Below are 7,153 nucleotides of genomic sequence, written 5' to 3'. Positions count from 1 at the left end.
TGTTTTTGAAAAGATCGGTTTCAAGATTTCACGAATGTTTCATGTATTAACATTGAAAATCGGACCATTAGTTGCTGAGATATCGACATTAGAAAATAGTGAGTTGTTTTGGTGAGACTTAGAAAACTTCAATTTTCGTGTTTCTTTTTGTTAAAGCGGCTGTATCTCAGCAACCAGAGGTCCAATCTGCAATGTCTCTTAGACTATTTTATAGCAAATTTGATGAACTTTTCAAAAAAAATATTTCTAGAAATGGTCACTCATGGTCACTATTTTTGAAAATCGAAAAACTGCAAATATTTTACTAAAATCATACTTTCGGTGGCTATATCTTGAAAACGGAGCTCTTTATCAAAAAATGTAAAGTAGTTTTCGATTGCAAATTCAATTTTGCATTAAAAAATATCGTCAAATTTGTTTTAGCATGAAATTCCGATTTTTTCCAAAAATAATTATTTTTTCAAAAATTCAGAACTCGGCGGCAGATTTTTTGACCATGTTTCTCTTTGGCTTAAAAGTTGCGGATTTTTGTCCCCTAAAACATATCAAAAAATCTCGAAAATCAAAAAATACGTATTTTGGGAAATTGAGTTTTTGTGAAAAAAAAGTTGATAAAAAAATCTGCAAAATTTTTTTCCGTGTACCTATTTGTTTCTCAATAGTCCTCAACAATACCTACAACTTTGCCGAAGACACCAAATTGATCAGAAAATTCACTCAAAAGTTACAGCTGTTTGAATATTTACATACCATTTTTGTATGGACAGCAGCCAAAATTGTATGGAGACTTGTATGGGTGAACCAATGATGCAAAATAGCTTATTTGGTTACAGGGAAGGCCCCCACAAAGTTTGAGCCAAATCAAAAAATACAAAAAATAAAAATGGTCGAAATTTGCCGATTTCGTAGAGAGTTGCTCATATGAATTATTCCAAAAGTTTGTAGAATTCAGATGGTTTAACTGATTTTATGGCCTCAAAATTTTGAATTTAATTTTTTTTTCATGGAAAATACATTCTCATTTTATGATTTTCAATTAAATTTGTTCATTTTATCATAAAAGTTGTTCAAAATGGGCATAAAGTGAAAAATCTGGCAAAATCTGTCAATATCTGGCACAGAGAAGGGCGAATCTTTATTCTGGCTGACACATGAAAAATCTGGCATTCCCAGATTTATCTGGCAACCTGGCAACCCTGGTTGTCAGAATTGAGCAAATTGCCAAAATCAACAAATCGTCATTTAGAAAGAAATGAAGAAACAAGTCCTGGTATTTTGGAGGAATTTCCTGTGCCGGTTCAGCGATCAATTAAAACCGAAACTTCCACTTGTGGCAGATCGCTTTTGGTGGTGATTTAGCATGACTTATGGGCAAATGCTGGTGTTGATAATTTCTCCGGTTTTTTTCTTGCGAATGTCTACAAGGGAACAACAAAGACATGCATTTTTTGGCACAATTATGTCTATTAAGTTGAGCATGTTGCTTTTTTAAATTTTCATTCTAAGATAATCATTCTCATTAATGTCTGCATCGATGCTCTGACTTCCCTCAATTTCGTGACTAGAAACATTTGCAGTCATTTTTGAAACAGATGACTAATCCCAACTATGATTTTATCGTCGATTTTATTTTCTGCAGAAAAAAAGCGTTGTAATTTACGTATATTTTATTCGTCATGTCATTGTCATTGAAGTCTTTTAACACTCCTCCGTCCAAGGCATCCCAAACTTACACGAACGACCAAGGCGGAAAAAAAGTTGGAACGCTAACTTCAACTCGCTGGTTCTCAGCCAAAACTCAACCAATCTGGATGATTCCTTTTTCCAGAGATTTGTACGGATCTCCAGATGAGCCTAGAACTTTGCAGATCTCGATTTGATCAATCCTCTAATTACTACGACTAAATTAGTCGGAGCAACTTTTTTTCCGCGTGTATTTCCGAAAAGCGACTCAAGCGGGAACATTTTTGCTACGCTGCAAAAATACAATAACTTTGCTAAAATGTTAGCAAAACCCATAAAATTATATATAAAAATTTCCGTTATGATCTCAGGATTATGATGAGCTTCTCAAATTTCCAATATTTTCTCAAAAAAATTCACAAAACTACGTAAAACTACAGAAAAAATAAAAATGCCTCATTTTATGACAAGAACTTTATGGTAAAATCATTGATTTCATTGATTTTTTTATGAAATTTTTCAAGTCATCTAAATTATATGTTTCAAAATCATTCTGGGTGTGTTTCTTCCTGAATACTACAAAATTTTACCAAAACTACGTAAAATACAGAAAATTTTATGCTTTCCTTTAGAACTTTATTTGCTGCATGGTAAAATCATTGATTTATTTCATGAAAATGTTTCAAATGATCTAAATTATAAGTTTCCGAATCATTCTGAGTGTGTTTCCTCCTGAATACTACAAAATTTTACCAAAACTACGTAAAATACAGAAAATTTTATACTTTCCTTTAGAACTTTATTTGCTGCATGGTAAAGTCATTGATTTATTTCATGAAAATTTTTCAAATGATCTAAATTATAAATTTCAGAATCATTCTGAGTGTGATTCTTCCTGAATACTACAAAATTTTACCAAAACTACGTAAAATACAGAAAATTTTAAACTTTCCTTTAGAACTTTATTTGCTTCATGGTAAAATCATTGAATTATTTCATGAAAATTTTTCAAATGATCTAAATTATAAATTTCAGAATCATTCTGAGTGTGATTCTTCCTGAATACTACAAAATTTTACCAAAACTACGTAAAATATAGAGAATTTTAAACTTTCCTTTAGAACTTTATTTGCTTCATGGTAAAATCATTGAATTATTTCATGAAAATTTTTCAAATGATCTAAATTATAAGTTTCCGAATCATTCTGAGTGTGTTTCTTCCTGAATACTACAAAATTTTACCAAAACTACGTAAAATACAGAAAATTTTATACTTTCCTTTAGAACTTTATTTGCTTCATGGTAAAATCATTGATTTATTTTATGAGAATGTTTCAAGTCATCTAAATTATATGTTTCAAAATCATTCTGGGTGTGTTTCTTCCTGAATACTACAAAATTTTACCAAAACTACGTAAAATACAGAAAATTTTATGCTTTCCTTTAGAACTTTATTTGCTGCATGGTAAAATCATTGTTTTATTTTATGAAAATGTTTCAAATGATCTAAATTATAAGTTTCCGAATCATTCTGAGTGTGTTTTCATCCTGAATACTACAAAATTTTACCAAAACTACGTAAAATACAGAAAATTTTAAACTTTCCTTTAGAACTTTATTTGCTTCATGGTAAAATCATTGATTTATTTTATGAAAATGTTTCAAATGATCTAAATTATAAGTTTCCGAATCATTCTGAGTGTGTTTCTTCCTGAATACTACAAAATTTTACCAAAACTACGTAAAATACAGAAAATTTTAAACTTTCCTTTAGAACTTTATTTGCTTCATGGTAAAATCATTGATTTATTTTATGAAAATGTTTCAAGTCATCTAAATTATATGTTTCAAAATCATTCTGGGTGTGTTTCTTCCTGAATACTACAAAATTTTACCAAAACTACGTAAAATACAGAAAATTTTATGCTTTCCTTTAGAACTTTATTTGCTGCATGGTAAAGTCATTGATTTATTTCATGAAAATTTTCCAAATGATCTAAATTATAAATTTCAGATTCATTCTGAGTGTGATTCTTCCTGAATACTACAAAATTTTACCAAAACTACGTAAAATACAGAAAAAAATATGCTTTCCTTTAGAACTTTATTTGCTGCATGGTAAAGTAATTGATTTATTTCATGAAAATTTTTCAAATGATCTAAATTATAAATTTCAGAATCATTCTGAGTGTGATTCTTCATGAATACTACAAAATTTTACCAAAACTACGTAAAATACAGAAAATTTTAAACTTTCCTTTAGAACTTTATTTGCTTCATGGTAAAATCATTGAATTATTTCATGAAAATTTTTCAAATGATCTAAATTATAAATTTCAGAATCATTCTGAGTGTGATTCTTCCTGAATACTACAAAATTTTACCAAAACTACGTAAAATATAGAGAATTTTAAACTTTCCTTTAGAACTTTATTTGCTTCATGGTAAAATCATTGAATTATTTCATGAAAATTTTTCAAATGATCTAAATTATAAGTTTCCGAATCATTCTGAGTGTGTTTCTTCCTGAATACTACAAAATTTTACCAAAACTACGTAAAATACAGAAAATTTTATACTTTCCTTTAGAACTTTATTTGTTTCATGGTAAAATCATTGTTTTATTTTATGAAAATGTTTCAAATGATCTAAATTATAAGTTTCCGAATCATTCTGAGTGTGTTTTCATCCTGAATACTACAAAATTTTACCAAAACTACGTAAAATACAGAAAATTTTAAACTTTCCTTTAGAACTTTATTTGCTTCATGGTAAAATCATTGATTTATTTTATGAAAATGTTTCAAATGATCTAAATTATAAGTTTCCGAATCATTCTGAGTGTGTTTCTTCCTGAATACTACAAAATTTTACCAAAACTACGTAAAATACAGAAAATTTTAAACTTTCCTTTAGAACTTTATTTGCTTCATGGTAAAATCATTGATTTATTTTATGAAAATGTTTCAAATGATCTAAATTATAAATTTAAGAATCATTCTGAGTGTGTTTTCATCCTGAATACTACAAAATTTTACCAAAACTACGTAAAATACAGAAAATTTTAAACTTTCCTTTAGAACTTTATTTGTTTCATGGTAAAATCATTGTTTTATTTTATGAAAATGTTTCAAATGATCTAAATTATAAGTTTCCGAATTATTCTGAGTGTGTTTTCATCCTGAATACTACAAAATTTTACCAAAACTACGTAAAATACTGAAAATTTTATTCTTTCCTTTAGAACTTTATTTTCGTCATGGTAAAATCATTGATTTTTTTATAAAAATGTTTCATATGATCTAAATTATAAGTTTCCGAATCATTCTGAGTGTGATTCTTCCTGAATACTACAAAATTCTATCAAAACTACGTAAAATACAGAAAATTTTATGCATTTCTTAGAACTTTATTTGCTTCATGGTAAAATCATTGATTTATTTTATGAAAATGTTTCAAATGATCTAAATTATAAGTTTCCGAATCATTCTGAGTGTGTTTCTTCCTGAATACTACAAAATTTTACCAAAACTACGTAAAATACAGAAAATTTGATACTTTCCTTTAGAACTTTATTTGCTTCATGGTAAAATCATTGATTTATTTTATGAAAATGTTTCAAATGATCTAAATTATAAGTTTCCGAATCATTCTGAGTGTGTTTTCATCCTGAATACTACAAAATTTTACCAAAACTACGTAAAATACAGAAAATTTTATACTTTCCTTTAGAACTTTATTTGCTGCATGGTCATTGATTTATTTCATGAAATGTTTTCAAATGATCTAAATTATAAATTTCAGAATCATTCTGAGTGTGATTCTTCCTGAATACTACAAAATTTTACCAAAACTACGTAAAATACAGAAAATTTTAAACTTTCCTTTAGAACTTTATTTGTTTCATGGTAAAATCATTGATTTATTTTATGAAAATGTTTCAAATGATCTAAATTATAAGTTTCCGAATCATTCTGAGTGTGTTTCTTCCTGAATACTACAAAATTTTACCAAAACTACGTAAAATACAGAAAATTTTATTCTTTCCTTTAGAACTTTATTTGTTTCATGGTAAAATCATTGATTTATTTTATGAAAATGTTTCAAATGATCTAAATTATAAATTTCAGAATCATTCTGAGTGTGTTTTCATCCTGAATACTACAAAATTTTACCAAAACTACGTAAAATACAGAAAATTTTATGCTTTCCTTTAGAACTTTATTTGCTTCATGGTTAAATCATTGAATTATTTCATGAAAAATTTTCAAATGATCTAAATTATAAATTTCAGAATCATTCTGAGTGTGATTCTTCCTTTAATACTACAAAATTTTACCAAAACTACGTAAATACAGAAAATGTTATACTTTCCTTTAGAACTTTATTTGCTTCATGGTAAAATCATTGATTTATTTTATGAAAATGTTTCAAATGATCTAAATTATAAATTTCAGAATCATTCTGAGAACTTAGAACTTTATTTGCTTCATGGAAAAATAATGGATTTATTTCATGATGTTTTTTCAAATGATCTAAATTATAAGTTTCAGAACCAGTGCGTTTCTTCCTAAATACTAAAAATAAATTACCAAAACTACGTAAACTACAGAAAATTTTATAATTTTTATAATTTTATGTTGGTATTAGAATGTAGAGCATTGTTTTGGAAGCTTATTGTATAGGAGCAGTTCTCTACAGAATCGGTATTTTTTCTTTAATTTTATTTTTTTTATTTTTTAATCCGGCTGAAACTATTTTGGTGTCTTCGGTATGCCCAAAGAAGCCATTTTGCATCATTAGTTCGTTCATTTAATTTTCCATACAAATTTGGCAGCTGTTCATACAAAGATGATATGTGAAAATTCAAATTCTGTATCTTTTGAAGGAAATTTTTGATCGATTTGGTGTCTTCGGCAAAGTTGTAGGTAAGGATAAGGACTACACTGAAAAAAATAATACACTGTAAAAAAAATTGGTGATTTTTAATTTTACTTTTTGTTACGAAAACTTGATTTGCAAAAAAACACTATTTTTATTTTTTTTATTTTCTGATATGTTTTAGAGGACATCAAATGCCAACTTTTCATAAATTTCCAGAATGGGCAAAAAATCTTTGACCGAGTTATGATGTTTTGAATCAATACTGATTTGTTCAAACAATCTAAATATTGTTCGCAAAAAAATTTCAACTTCATTTTTCGATGTAATATCGAATTTGCAATCAAAAAGAGCTTCAGTGATTTTTTTCATAAAGTGCACCGTTTTCAAGTCAAGCCATTTTTAGGTAACTTTTTTGAAAAAAGTCGCAGTTATTCATTTTTAAAATTAGTGCCCATGTTTGCCCACCTTTGAAAAAAATATTTTTGAAAAGCTGAAAAGCTGAACATATTTTTAAAAGGGTCTAACATTCAATATAACGCCCTTTTGAAATATTAGTGTTAATTTTAAATTTTTGAAAGTATTTTTT

Source organism: Culex pipiens, chromosome 1 (assembly GCF_016801865.2).
Source record: "Culex pipiens pallens isolate TS chromosome 1, TS_CPP_V2, whole genome shotgun sequence".
NCBI lineage: Eukaryota > Metazoa > Arthropoda > Insecta > Diptera > Culicidae > Culex > Culex pipiens.
Note: the sequence above shows the minus strand (reverse complement) of the source record.